Source organism: Heptranchias perlo, chromosome 12, assembly GCF_035084215.1.
Source record: "Heptranchias perlo isolate sHepPer1 chromosome 12, sHepPer1.hap1, whole genome shotgun sequence".
NCBI lineage: Eukaryota > Metazoa > Chordata > Chondrichthyes > Hexanchiformes > Hexanchidae > Heptranchias > Heptranchias perlo.
In genome coordinates, this window is record NC_090336.1 from 30,943,778 (window position 1) to 30,956,705 (window position 12,928).

At 39.7% G+C, this 12,928-nt stretch overlaps 1 protein-coding gene across 5 annotated transcripts in view; it reads left to right on the forward strand.

The window, feature by feature from the left end:
* Positions 1–12,928, forward strand: part of sox6 (SRY-box transcription factor 6) — a 519,057-nt gene that overhangs the window by 12,531 nt on the left and 493,598 nt on the right. The window lies entirely within an intron of this gene.

Sequence of the window (12,928 nt, forward strand, 5' to 3'; positions counted from 1 at the left end):
TCAAGTATGCTTTGGTACTTTTGATCCGTTCTCAATCCCCCAGCGTCACCATAGGGTCTGCATATTCTTTCCGCAATCCCCCAAGTAAAGGTTCAACATCGCGTCATTGAAACATTTAAATTTTGTTCAATTAAGTATTTATTGATTTAAAAAAAAAATTCTCCCAGCTAATTTTTTTAAAAGAAGTATTCAAACCTGTTTTCAAAGATTTTGCGTGTTTTTTTCATTTGCAGATTTAAAATAAATAAAACTTTGATATATTTCTCATGCGTGTGAGCCATACCGTATATAAATACTGCATGTACTTTTTCAAAGAAAAACAGTTTTACAAAAAAACAAATCCATAGGGTCAGTCCTTGTGTAGACTTTTGTGAAGAGGCAATTGTCTCTGAACATTAGAAAGAGAAGAATGGAGGAAATATATTGTAGCAGTTAACATTTCAGAACATCAAATCAGGCAGAGGCAGACACAAGAGATGATATTACACAGATACGGTATTGAGAGATTATTCGTATCTCATTGGTTTAAGGCTGAGACGGATAATGTGGCTGAGAACCCTGATCTATTTGAACATAACACTCTTAAAACAAAATTAGGCCTTTAACATGTGCACATTTGAGTGATTGAAATGGGGCTGTTACCTGGGCTTTATTTCAGTATTACCAGGAAGAGAATTTCGGCATTTGATGTCAGCATGTCCAGAGCTTCAAATAATTTAGTTTAAAACTACAGTTTAAATGCTACAAAATAATCTGATATGCCTTGCTTTTTAAAAAGTAGCTAAATAAACTAAAAAAAAAATTTCATATCTTCAGCTGAATGCTGGAAGCTTTTTTATGGCATGATAATTTGCATTTATATTGTATTATATATAACCTAATACATATTTGTCTTCATAATTCCATAATGCAGATTTTTGTTTTAAGTTCATCACATAATAAATACATTAAGTGCTAACACTGCTTTATTGAGGCTTTGCAAAGTCTATTTTAAATCCAATCTATTTAGGTTGCAACTAAAGCTGGGCTAAATTTTCACCTTTCATTTTCAGCGATGCTGGTTTCTAATGCAAAAAAAAAGAGCAAATGACTTGGATCTCGCTGGGAAGGAAAATTCTATTTTTGTCCTTGGTGCTAGCCACAGTTTTTCAATTATATTGTGCAGAAGGAGAGCTTTTGATAAATTTGATATATTTCATTTAAAGGTGTTCATCAATGGGATGAGTGATTTTTTTTTCTCTTCTACCACTGAATTAGTTATTTCTACTTTTTGGGATTCTTTTATTTCATCATGGGTTAGAGGTCAGCATTTGTCTTTTTTCCCTCAAATTTTAAAATAATTTACTTTGTGCCAACATTATATCGTCTGTCATCTCCTCCTAACAGGCAGCTTGAAAAAAAGAGAGAGGGGGTAAAAAAAAATCAGATGACTGAAAGAGAAGCCAAGCATCCCACTCCTGACTGACATTCCCCCACCCACACATACCTGCAACACTAACTTCCTAGTGTCTGGACAGGAAGGGTTGAAAATGCCTCCGCCACAGCTGCTGGTGCAGAATCTGCACTTGTGTCAGCAATCGGGTCAAACTGCGTTGGCGCAAACAGTGTTAGTGTTGTTGTGCCAAGTCAAATATTTTGCCCACTGGGTCTTCAAGTGAAATGAGAAGTTTTAGTCGAAACGAAGATTTTTTTTTTCCAAGCCAAATTTTTGTGTGGTGGTTTAATGACTAGTAGATAATTAAGAGCATATATTCTTGGTTAACCCCTCCAAGACTAGTGCAACTGACTTTCCTGAGAACCTAACAAAAGCAAAGGCTTTTTATTTAAGCACAAATGAATGGAAATCGAAACAGCTTCACCCCCTCCCCATTTTCTCCCACCCTTTGTTGTTGGTGGTAACTCACATTTGAGTACAGATCCAAGCACAAGCAGTCTTCTGGTTCCTTGTCCATATTTGATGTATAAGCCCAGACAGTGGGGCCAATTTTAACTTTCAGCGTGGGTGAACCAACAGGTGGCTGTGGATTGGTCGTTTACTATACGCTCCGCTTGGTTTAACTTCAATGGACATCAAAATCTGGCGGGGTGTATAACGGGCAGCCGATCCACAACTGCCCATCTCCACCCCCCACCCCCGCCAAAAATTAAAATGATCCCCAATGAGTGTTAGCAGGCTATTTGATAATAACAGTTTCATAGCTGAACTCAATGCAGTTGTTACCTGAAATCCATAGAGTTCACTTTCCAGCAGGAGTCACTAGATAGCAATCAAGAGTATCTTTAACTTGGAGTTGGGTATGGGAGCCTTATGGTACTGGGCGAGAAACCTAAATGTTATTAGTTAATTTCCCATCCAGGTAAGTTATGAAACTGATTTCAGTAAATCTGGTAATTTGTGGGTTAGCACCAGAACAAACGTCCACGAAAGCTGCTGAAATCACTAATGCCTTCAGGGAAGGGAACCTGCCACCCCTATCTGGTTTGGCCTACACGTGACTCCAGTCGCAAAGATGGTTGACTTTTAATTCCCTCAGAGCAACTTATGGTGTTGCCCACATACCAAGAACAAATTTAAAAAAGGCTCAGAGGCCGATTGTGGAACCTCCACTGCTGCTCTAGTTGACATTAACCACTGTCATGGACCAGGGATCTAAGCTAGGATCTTTCTGTTTTGTACCACATCATGAAGTGCACTAACACACTGAGCCATCAGAACAGCCTCAGTCCAAAATATAACCACCTTAAGTGGCTTTGTTACCATGGTCAAGATCACTATGTTTGAAGGAGGGTCCAATGACGTGATTGCCGACTTGATGACATCATTGCTTTGCTACTTCCATCTGTTGCAAATTGTTTTTTTTTAATCACAGCTTTAAGTTGCAAACAATGCTACAGGTGGGGCAGAGTGGAAGAAGTTTCCCTCAGCATTTGGCTGATTTATACCTGATATGGGAGCATTTTATGCTTACACTGGGTGCCTGAAATGTTTAAAGTGCAAAATGTTCCATTCCCCAGCATTGATATAATCTGAGAGTCGCATTGTAAATGTTTGTGCTGCAGCTGATATAATGTCTGTTACACCTCAGACTTACCCTGCTGTCCAAGAGGACAATAGAGGTTTCAGACTGGGCTCCAATTGTAGATGTTGCAAGAACTGAGGCTCCGTGAATCCCTAAATCAATAACATAGCTCCTCCATCATTCAAAAGTACCAAGCTTCATACACATTTGTATGACGGAACCATGACCGAGGCACCTTGTTGCCGAATCTGCCTGTTTTGATTGCAAGGTGGATTTGGCAACACCAGATCCCTGTGCACACATGGTATTTACACGTGGACAGTTGGTGCAAAAATGCATTTGCACCTTGCACGTTCCAGCTGGTGCCTTCCTTGATGTTGGTAAGTATGAGCCAGTAATTGCTGTTCTGTATGGGGTTACTGCATGTCAGCTAGGCACAAGATGGTGGGCCTGTCATGTGATGTGGCAACAGTTACTTATCTTAGCTGCTGCTAGCGCAAAGCCATTGAATGGGATGCTCCTTCTGAGGTACCTATGATGGCACTTGGGGTTGCTTTATTTCTTGCCATTGGAGGTAACCCTGTAAAAAATGAATTGGTTGTCAAACAGGTTTTCAGTATGTGACCCCAAACCCATTTAAAAACTGATCTCTGTCTGTACTACCAGTTGCACGCACACAGAAGCAAATATTGACCTCTGAGCCAGCACAGAAACTGAATGAAGGGACTCAACTCCTCTGTAGAAACATGTCAAAATAAGAAAAAAAAATCCATCAAAGACCACCAAAGCAAAAGTAATTGTCAGGGAATGAGAGAAAAAAGTAAAACCACCTGGTTTATTGAAAGAAAATACAGATACAGTACTTGTCATGGACATGAAACACTCAACAGGTTTGGCTATTAGCTGGTGGCCTTAATGAGTAAGGACACTTTCTGCACTTCAATAAAGTTCCATGCTTGGTGACCAGGTGTTGAGACACAATTCCGGTTTATCTTTTATGAAGCAGATAAGGATTACTGTACCTAAAGCTGTGTGAGTGGACTGTTCGGGATGGAGAGCATTTCCATATCAAAGGGCTGCATGTGCAAGTCAGTACAGTAATTAAAATGCAGTGGTTTGGGCTCTCTGTACTGGCATTGAGGCAGAGTGTTGTTGAAAGTGAGTGCAGTGTGCAGGCGGTTACCCTGCTGCATTTTTCTCCAAATACACTTATAATTTTCTACAAACATTAATGCCAGTCCACGCTCTCCTGTGGCTGGCTTGCTTACAATCCAAAACCATTCAGAGTTGAAAGTATTTTTTTCTATCAACCCTCTCATTGTGGGTTTGTGCATTGACTATTTTTATTCTGCTTGTTTGTATTTCCTTTAGCTAAAATGAAAATGAGACCGTTTTCTGTTTGTGTTGAAAGAGTTGTTTCTTTTTCACTTGATTAATTCCCCCTCCCCATTTAGAAAGTAGCCAGCGTGTTATCCAATTACTGTTACTGGTGTGATATCATTCCTATTATAAACAGTCTGTGTCAGACACACTGGATGAAGGAAATCAATTCTTGGTTACTTCTTGAAGAGAGGATCTAAATGTTGTGTTTAGTGGCATGAAGTACATCTGTTTGAAGGGCACTAACTGTGCAAGATTTAAAAATAAATAAACACTACATATCTTAATATATAAATATAGTTTTCTGCTTTTATCCAGATACTTTATTTTCATTTAAGTTTTTTTTAAATTTTAAGGCAATGAATGTCTCTTAATACTAAAAAAACGAATTCACTGTGATGAATTCATCAAATTGTATTTAAAACTTACAAAGTGATTTTTTTCTAAATGCCTAATGGAAGCTCATTGTTATAAATTATTACCCTGAGTCTCTTGTTATAACAAAGTGATTCCCAGCTGAATCTCTGTTATAGTCAGCAGGGGAGTTTAGCCTATGACAAAACTGGTCTGTATAGTTCCCGCAGTCTGTGATCATGAGGTCCGGCTGCATTTTCTATGTGGGGGATGTGTTATCAAATTAGTTTTAGGATTCTTGTCTTCACCTTCAAATACTTCCATGGACTTGATCCACCCTACCTCAATGACTTCTCCATCCATAGGTTGAAGTTACTCCTCGTCCTCACTCCCTCTGCTCCATCATTGGCGGCCATTCTTTCAACCATTATGCCCTTTGGCACTCCTTCCTGTAATCCCATCACCTTGCCACCTCCCTGCTTTCAAAACCTCCTAGAACCTCTTTTAGTTTGTGCTTTTATCCCACTCCCCAGTTCAATGTTCCCTCTTTTTTTTCTCCTGCTTGTGTCCATCATTTGTCTTCTGCCCGGTAAAGCTCTCTGAAATGTTTTAACATGAGGAGTGCTAAGAAATGTGAGTTGTTGTTAGTCAGTGTGATTTTCGTTAACTCTAATAATAACTAACTCTAATAAAATTGTAAATAAGTAAGAAATATTTTTTGTTAACTAAAATTATTTTTTTAACTAAACCTAAATAAATAAAATGACATATAAAAAAGATTAATAAGTACAACTAAAATTGTTGTGAGGAGCTATAACTACATCAATGACCGTCACTAAAGTGAACGACATGGAAAATCCAAAAAGAGGTTTAGCATAAACTAGGGAACAAATAAAAGTTACTCAATCCAGCAATGGAATGATATGTGCAGAGGGTATAAACATAGTGCAGTGGTTTATTCTTCATCTATACCTGAACTAAGAGTGCTTGATGCTGGCAGTGGTGCCTTAAATGGAAGAATCATAGAAAATTTAAGGCACAGAAGGAGGCTATTCGGCCCACCATGTCCGTGCTGGCTGAAAATGAGCCACTCAGCCTAATCCCACTTTCCAGCACTTGGTCTATAGCCTTGTAGGTCACGGCACTTCAGAATGTTCTACTCCAGCATTAGCATCCACGTGAGCACAAAATTCAGGAAAACAAATCCAATTAACTCTCCTGTATAGACCTTCCCACTAAATGTGGGAGCACTTTGACTCTGGCCATGGTTGGAGTGTGTAGTGATAATTGTAACATAATGCTCCCTGCAAGAGATAACTCTTTTCCAGAATGTTTTATAAATGTTATTTCTTGAACTCATTCCAACTCCTTGACATAGAATGATTTAATAAAAAGTAACATTTTTATAATATTGTGTCACTGTAACTTGCAATGGTAAATACTGTAGGATCCTCAGTACAATCATATGTCTGCAGCTGAGGTGCTTATTTGCATGACCAATGTGGCCTGTTGAAAGAGGCACATGGACTTTCTTACCTGGGTTTAATGAGCTTTTTGATTCTCTTTAGGGGGGCATTACTCAATTTGACCCTGCCATCTGTGTGTATGACTGTACCCAGTTAATTCTTTGAGCAGTAGTGGTGCCAGAGATGGGGGAGGGAAGGTGTTTGTTAACCTGATATCTCATTTTCTTGTCTGTGAAGAGGAGGCAGAGTTATTTCTAGCACAACAACAATACCTTAAGGTTAAATATCATTTTTAACATAGTAAACACACGCCTTACTGAGGAGAAATGGATGGCAAGTAGTAAAAGAAGAATTAGGAGAGTTAACTGAAAGCATGGTTGAAGAGTTAGGTTTTAATGGTGGAAAGAGTGTAGAGCGGTGAAGGGATATTGGTGGGGGGCGGGGGGTACATAACGTAGGGCAAAGATACTTGAAGGTCCTGCTATCAAAGCTGGAACAGAGGGAGGGAGCATGCACGGGAGGCTGGAGTCAGAAGAATCGCAGGGCACGAGCTGGGATGCAGAAACAGAGGAGGTTGCAAAGATAAAGTACCCTGAGGCCTGGAGGAAATAATAAGTGACAATGAGGTTTTGAATGCCATGCCTTGGGAGACATGGGCTGTCAGTGGAGGCTGACAAGGATGTGGAGATGGGGGAAGCAGGACTTATGCAGAATACAGGTGGCAGAGTTCTTGATGAGTTGGAATTTATGTAAGGTGGAACTCCGTGGGCATTGCATTGGAGAAGTGGAGCCTGAAGGTAATGAAAGGGTGGATAAGGATTTCATTGGTAGTGGGGGTGAGGTAAGATCGGAGGGAATTAATTTTTGGAGGTGGAAGTAAACGGTCTTGGTGATGTATAGGATATGGAGTTTGAAACTCAGTTCAGGGTTGAGCACTGTGATTGTGAACAATTGGGTTCAGTTTGAGCGAGCTTTGAGGAGGAGGATGGGGTCAGTGACAAGGTTACAGAGTTTTTGGAAGAAGCCAAGCTGGATGGCTTCGGGTTTGCCAATGTTAATTTGGAGAAGATGCACAGTGATGGTTGATGTTGGTGGTGGAGAGAAGGAGCTTGGTGTTGTCAGTTTACAAATTGAAGTTGACCACACATCTACAGATAATATCGCCGAGAGGCAACATGTAAATGAGAAAAGGAGAGGCAAAGGTTTGAATCTGAGGGGTACTCCCAAGGTAATTGTCTGGGAGCAGTAGATCCAATTGCTGGAGACATGCTGGCAAAGTTAAGACAGGTAGGAGTGGCTCAAAGTAAGGATGGTCTATGGAGCTGGAAGAGAAGTGATGGATGTCGAAACTTCTAACCTTGGCTGCTTTTTGGACTGAGTGGTCTCACAGAGACATAATATTGTGATAATCGAAGAGTTAACAATTAGAGGAGTTTATCCAATGAAAGTGCTAAGTACACAGCTCATGTGAAACCAAGTGGAGCAGACCAGCAAGATCCCCCATTAAATTCCCTCTGTGGAATTGTACCCAGCAAAAGTCAACACCTTCAAGAGAGGAAGAGAGAAAACTGGCAGAAAAAAAAGTGGCCTAGGCATCTTACCCAACCCAGTGCTTGAACAGGCTGAGAAAGGTGAAGGGTAGCTCCTCACTGCTAAAACTTTAAACTTACACACCGACTGAAGCGGGTACTTAAGCCGCTAAAACCGCATTTCATTCAAGCCCTTTCACTTTGCATTGAAGTTCAGCAGCAACTACTGGTTTAAATAATTTGATATTTAAAAATCCCAGCATCAACCAATACAATTGGGATTAAAATCTTTATTTCTGCTCCCTTGCTCCCAAATCAATTGTAGGGTGTCGACAAAACCATCAGATTTTTGTCTGTCTGGGAATGGGCATACAGCAAGTCTTAAGAATTCTGTATTCTATATTTATGTATTTATTGACTTATTAGCATTTTCTTTCTGTTGCTGTTGACTAATAAAAACATCTTATGCAATGATAGCAATATTTTCCTTCGAGTAGGATGGGGCAGGCATTGTTAGTATTTGTAGGATGTCCGCTAAATGGAAAAGTTTGAAAATACTAGGTTTAAAGCCAGAGTTGCCCAAGCTTAACAGTATTGTACTTACATTATATGGCATAATCCTTACCACAAATATCCATACTCTGAGGGGCCATTTAGCAGTTACTGTGCAGCTGTTACACAACGTTTTAATTAACTCTTGCCCCTTTCCTGTAATATTGTGGTAAAACTGCCTGAAACGATCTGCATGTTACTTATCGCAGACACATCTGAATGACGTGGAGCTGCCCTTCACTAACAGCCTTGCAAATACATGGGGGAAACATTATTAATGGCACACTCTATAACTGGGATTAGGACTAATAATAAAAAAAAAGAAACATTTAAACACTTGTGTTCATGCCTCCTGAGAGTGTTTAAAATAATTAGCTTTTTTCCCCTCTTAAATAAGCATTTTTTTTCTAATGTTCTGTTAGCACTCTCAGCCCAGCTGCACCCACCTCCAGGTCAGATGTGACAGTGCACCTATCATATTTGTCATGGCAAGTTGTACTGTCTTGGAAATGGGGTTAGGCATGAGGTGGGTGGCAATTCACAGCTCTTGTTAGCATTGAAAATGGCCTTAGGAATAGGACTCCAGATAAGTCAAGTACCCGTCACCTTCTTTAAATGATGCATTAATCCTTTGAACACCGAGGCCATGAAATTCCGCTATGCAAATTTTAGTGTACAAAGCTTCTTTGTCTGTTATTTTAACAAAAGTGCTAACTTGTTTAAAATAAATAGCAAGGGTTCTGCACATATCTGCAAGCACGCATAAGTAGAGCTCTGCTTTGCCTGGCCAGAGAAAAATGTGGAGCTGTCAGTATAACTCCACGCTGCAGGCTTGCCATGGCAATGAAGTCAGGTACCTGCAGTATAACAGCACTGTAAGACATTACTGAGCGAGATCCCAATCTGTAGTTTATTGCTAAGTTTAACTGTATTTTCTTTGTGATTTTTAAAAATAATATATATCCTGAGTATTCCATTTATTGTTTAAACAATGTATTGATTATTTGATTGTCTGGGCAACACTTGGAAGAATTGCTCTGGTTGGTCTGAGTGGCAACACCCTAAGTGCGATCATGAACTTGTCCTTGGGTCAATACTTCCAGTGAAATTGCAAACATACTCTTGTTACTAGAAATACTGCCCAGAGGAAAATTTCATGAATGCATTTAAGTTGTCACTACACAAAGTGACCAGAACAATTCTTCCCTGTTTGTGTGTGCCAGTACTGGTTGACATTATAAAATCAAAATGTATTGTCTTTTACTTATTTAGTCTAGTGAGACATCTGACAGACTTTGTGTGGAGCTGTGTTTGGCCACTTTGAATAAGCACCACACTCTGTTTGGTCAAATAGATGAAACTCTTTTCCCTTTCCTGGAATCCTTGTAACTCATGGAAAAAATTTTAATAAGCAAAGAATATTGCTACTAAATTAGGATATTAAAAACAGCAAGATTTATGTCCAGAATCTGCTCAAAGCCAGAATTGCCCAGCTTAATACTATTGGATTTATACTATGTGGCAGCTTTGGTGAATTTCTTTCTTTTTTTGGCTTTACATTAAATATTGCTTTTTCAGTTCTTACACGACCAATGGGCAAAATCCCAGGTCGTTCTTTAACAACCCCCCACCCAGAAAAAAATAGTGTTTGACAGGAAATCATTAGAACAGCAGCTTGGCCCTGTAGAGAGCTGTGCAAAGCCCTGGCCTATTGCTTAAACTGGAGATACATGATGAATAGATCACCCTGCCTGGATATGTTGCTGTGTGTCATCTTAATCTTTTGCTATTTCGATGTTTAAAAATGATGGCCTTGAAATTATGCATGGCACGCTACTGTAGGGGATCTTAACTCGATCGTATGAAAGCCTCTCTCCGCTGTCTTAACAGAGGCGCTAACCCATTTAAAATATATGAATTGATGCCTCCGCTAAAATAGTGGGGGATGGAATTTTGCACGAAAGGGTGAAGCAGTTGTACGCAACTACCCCATGTGGAATTTCAAGGCCCGTGGCTGTGTTGATTGAGTTTTCACATTTAGCCACAAGCTGCATTTTAATAGTCATTGCTGTTTTTGAAAGTTATTAGGAAAATTTGATTGACATCATGACATCGCTCAGATTGGAAATCAGTCAGTAGGAAAGTATTGTCATGTTGCCTATGTCATAATGTACTACCCTTTCAGTCTCTTTCTCTTCTGCTGCAGGGGCAGAATCCTCTTTCACAACAGATGGCACATTGTGGAGTTTAGTCCAGCACCCAAGAAAACAAGTCACCCAAATATATGACCGATGAAGCCAAGAGGGATTGCACTTAGGCGTGTCTAAAATTAGGGTTCATCACCTTTTGCCAATTCCAAAATGGGACACGAGGCAGAATAAGGGAGAGAAGTTGTGAACGTGACTTAGGTTCTGATCCTTGTTTTGTCGCTGCTAAAAATTAATTCAAAATCAAAGAAGCCTTAATAACTTACACCTTCAAAGCATAATGGTAAGACAAAACTGGGGGTAAAAAAAAACCACAATTTCTATTTTAAAAATCAGGTTTTTGGTGCCTGGTTTCCATTTTAGAAATTTCTGGGCACACCACTCAGAAACTGGACTGTCCGGTCTGAAACCCTGATGGGGGCATACTCATCAGACACAGGAGAGCGACTGTGCTTGGATCATTTAGTGTCGTTTGTAATTCAGTGATCTGCAGTTTGTTGTTCTGTGAATTTGAATTTTCATTGATGTTTTCAATTACAGACAGAGCGGGATATATTCCAGTAATCAACAAGGCGCCACATTGTCATTGTGGTGAACAATTACAAGTGAAAGCAATTACATGCACAGTGGAATCCTCTTATGTGCAATAGGTCAGGGCCGACAAGGGGGAAAAAGTTGCAAGAAACCAGACTTGAATATTATGGGTCTGCCTAGATCGGTGCTGATTGTGTGATGAACAAATCTGACTGACATTTATATCAGTCAGGTTAATGCCAGAAATTGTCTTTGGTCAGGATTGTGCGCGTGTGTGTATATATGTATGTATTTGTGAGTCTGCACTTTAGGAAGGTTGAACTGTAATTGGCTTGCTGTAATTTCTCTATCAATATGTGCAAACAAACCAGGGTGAGGGAGGGGCTTTCTTTTCTTATTAAAAGGGGGTGTTGCCTTATTCTGTAGGTTTCTGGTGCTCCATTTCCAGGAACTGCCGACTCTTACACCTCCACAAAAAACATATTTAGTGCTGGCTAAAGCTTGCGTTGCAGTGGTGGGGGGGTTATATTCTGTGCTTAAATTTTGATCCAAATTATAATAAATAATTTGTACTGTGATTGGTAGTGATGTCATTGCACACTTCTCAAATCTTTTTATTTGTTGTTTTAAAATAAAAAGAGTAAAGCAAGCAAAACCCTTGATTTGCCCATCCAGGATCAACACTGATTGGATGTAGGGGATTTAATCAGTGTATACACACAGTGAATAGAAATGAATAGCATTGGGACTAATTTGTAACCTGGAGTTTCCATCTCTGGATGTTCTACAGTTATCTCTGAAGGAATTTCAAAAATGGAAATTAAATTCTCTCAAAGAGGTTAAAGATAGCTCCTATTGGTGAGACTCTTTTAAAAGGATCGCTGACAGTGCAATTCTTTCTTAAAGAAGCCTCCTGACCATGCAAATGCCTCTTTAACAGTGTATTTGAAAAAGTCCTGATGATGCGACTCCCTCTTCTCGAGGGCACTGATATTGCAAATCCCTCTTTGAAAAGCATGAGGAATTAAAAAGCAGAAAAATAATTCTAGGCCAGTCAATTTCATAAGAAATACTTCATTAAGAGTTCCATAGACAGTGACAGGAAGGGATGTGAAGAGTTATACAGTTGTAAGAATAACCTGGCTGTGAAGGATGCCTCATCAGAAACCAACCCCATCAATATTAAAATTAGGGTTTCAATCCAAAATGTTGGTTTGGTATAGGATGCCTCTTAAAGGGCCATATTCTCGGGCAAGCAAAACATTGCCCTTTTCCAATTGTTCCTTTTCTCGAATCGTATTAAAATAATATTCTAATCCTGATTGCTGTTAAGGTGCCCTATAAGTGCCCAGGACCATCAAAGTCAAAACTGAGGAGAAGCTTTGTTACCTGAGATGTTATAGTACATTAAAAGGTGTATGGTCTATAGAAACATAGAAAATAGGAGCAGGAGTAGGCCATTCGGCCCTTCGAGCCTGTTCTGCCATTCAATATGATCATGGCTGATCCTCTATCTCAATACCATATTCTCGCTCTCTCCCCATACCCCTGGATGCCTATCTTCATTATAACAGGATCCATGGGAGCCAAGCATTTTACATATTAGAGCAAGGTATGCACTGTAATGAGTGTCCCATTACACAGCAGCATGTTTAACACATAAAAGTCGGGAATCAAGTTGCAATTGTCTCAGAACAGAAAGAGCATTTCAACTGAAAATGCCTTCTAATGAGAATCTGATTTGTTGCTGACAAGTATGAAAATCCTCAAAGTGAACTAGTACAGTTCCATTTGTCTCTCCAATTTTCTCCCCACCTCTGCTCTCCTAAAGGGGCAGACTCGTGATAAGGTGCAATACCTCACCATTCTTCACGTGTGCATCCCTG